Below are 2,500 nucleotides of genomic sequence, written 5' to 3'. Positions count from 1 at the left end.
TAACGCTGCACCTTACCTAACTTACACTGCACCTTAACCTAACTTACGCTGCACCTTAACCTAACTTACACTGCACCTTAACCTACTTACACTGCACCTTAACTGTCACATGTAACGTCACAGGAATGTAGCTTTGCCTAACAGCAACCCTCTGAACATAGTTCACTGCTTGGATTCCTCTGGTGTCAATGTGTATTTCTTGATGCCATGGTGCGTACCCTCACATAAAGGTCTTTCGAGTGTTGCGTACTTTCTACACAGTCCCGCTAACCACTGGAAGGGTGTACCGCTACAGAACGATATCGCCCTCCCCTCCTGCCCTTCCAAGCTGGTCGGTCAGGCGTTTGTTTGTGAAATGAGCCTTGCAGCTGTTCAGTTGCATTCGGTTGTCGATGCAGTCAGTGTACGTTGTGGTACGGCCTGTGTGGACTGTCCGCTGATGTACGCGTAACCCACACTGATCATCCGTCGTTACGTACTGAGTGACATAATGTGGCACATGCATGACCGTACACCGGCTGCGCCCTACAATGGCGAATCATAAGGGCCATATGTTGTGCACGATGCTACTTGTCTCGTCTCCCCATTACAGCGAGATTGCACTGTTGTACGCCGTACAGACATGTGGTAGGTAGGTACGGACGAAAGTATTGCATGTTGGCCCCCCCCCCCCCCCCTCCTCCCTCTGCCGGGAATCAGCGTGAGCCGTCTGTTGATGTAGCGACGAGGGTTTTCCTATTTAATCGTATTGCCCCACACAACATGATAGCACGGTGGACCGCGTTCCACATCTGCGACATGCTACAGAGGCCGGTTGACAGTCGACCGCGCAAGGGACATTGCACACGTGCGCGGACCATCTTCCACGTGTTCTCTCGTGTACATGCCGCAGTGTGTATGTGGGCTGATGTAGCGTGTCGTGACACATAACATGCAGGCATGCCAGAATCGTAGATTTCGCAAATGTAGATTGACGTATACGTTTGCTGCCAAAGATCCGCAAATGAACTGGAAATCAGTTGTTGAGCGGTTGTTCGCGCTGCAGGTGCATCGGTGATAGCGACGATCGGTACATCTATGAACCGGTTGTTTCGGCGGTACCCGCCATGCCCCCGAACCTGAGTTGGCCATGTGGGTATGAAGCGATACGAGGCTGTGGCTTGGCGGGACAGTCCCCGGCCGGTGAGGGGGGGCCGCCCGGCGTGCTGGCCGCGCGCTGCGTGAGCGCACGCACTACAGCCGGCTGGTGGGGGGCGCCCAGTGGCAGGAGCGCCGGCCGACGGGCCCGGCTGGCGTCCCAGCTATGCGCCGGCGCACCCTGCGCGCGGCGCCAGGCGGCCAAAGTGGGTTCTGCCGAGCCCGGTGCGAAGCGCGGTGGACATCTGCAGTGTGCTGGTCCGATTGCGGACTGTGTGCGTTGAGGATGCGCCGCCGCCCGGCACTCGGCGTCGCGACGCCGTCTGCTGCTCGGTCGCCCCCAGCGGTTCTCGCAGGTGGTTTGTATCGCAGCTCTGCGGACGTGTTGGCGCGTGCGCTGTGCTGGGAGAGTTCGCTTCTGCACCCAAGTGGGGCTTTGCCCTTCTGTGGCGCTGGCGTTGGAGCTGCCGGTCACCGTAGGTGGCGCGTGTTGTTTCCCGCCGGCAATGCCACGACAGCACGCTCCCGGGCCTCTGTCGGCAGCGGCAAGCTCAGTTGGGAGCACGGGTGTTCGCACTGAAAGCGTCTACTCGCCCATCTCCGGGCGATTGCGCCTCTCTCGAACCCGACCAAGTACTTAGGACGGCGCTGCGCGCCGCCGGGACCTGAGAGGGTTTCGAGGTGTATCGTGCAGGGGAGCTCAGCCTCCTCCTGTTTGCAGAATAATTGAGCGGACGCTTGCGTGTTCGCGCGGGCCCTCGGGACACACTCCCGGGCGGCCGGCTGCTCAGCTCTCGTTGACGCAGCTCCCTGGTTGATCCTGCCAGTAGTCATATGCTTGTCTCAAAGATTAAGCCATGCATGTCTCAGTACAAGCCGCATTAAGGTGAAACCGCGAATGGCTCATTAAATCAGTTATGGTTCCTTAGATCGTACCCACGTTACTTGGATAACTGTGGTAATTCTAGAGCTAATACATGCAAACAGAGTCCCGACCAGAGATGGAAGGGACGCTTTTATTAGATCAAAACCAATCGGATTGGCTCGTCTGGTCCGTTTGCCTTGGTGCCTTGGTGACTCTGAATAACTTTGGGCTGATCGCACGGTCCTCGTACCGGCGACGCATCTTTCAAATGTCTGCCTTATCAACTGTCGATGGTAGGTTCTGCGCCTACCATGGTTGTAACGGGTAACGGGGAATCAGGGTTCGATTCCGGAGAGGGAGCCTGAGAAACGGCTACCACATCCAAGGAAGGCAGCAGGCGCGCAAATTACCCACTCCCGGCACGGGGAGGTAGTGACGAAAAATAACGATACGGGACTCATCCGAGGCCCCGTAATCGGAATGAGTACACTTTAAATC

The 2,500-nt window shown here is 57.1% G+C and overlaps 1 non-coding gene across 1 annotated transcript in view; it reads left to right on the top strand.

Annotated features, from left to right (window-relative positions):
- Positions 1 to 1,944: 1,944 nt before the first annotated feature.
- LOC126319013 (small subunit ribosomal RNA) overlaps positions 1,945 to 2,500 on the top strand; it is a 1,902-nt gene continuing 1,346 nt past the window's right edge. The window contains exon 1 of the ribosomal RNA XR_007557704.1: positions 1,945 to 2,500. This exon is cut by the window's right edge and continues 1,346 nt beyond it. This is a non-coding gene — a ribosomal RNA (small subunit ribosomal RNA).

This window comes from Schistocerca gregaria, unplaced genomic scaffold (assembly GCF_023897955.1).
Source record: "Schistocerca gregaria isolate iqSchGreg1 unplaced genomic scaffold, iqSchGreg1.2 ptg000685l, whole genome shotgun sequence".
NCBI lineage: Eukaryota > Metazoa > Arthropoda > Insecta > Orthoptera > Acrididae > Schistocerca > Schistocerca gregaria.
The sequence above is the reverse complement of the archived record's forward strand: the minus strand, read 5'-3'. Positions and strand labels throughout refer to the sequence as shown.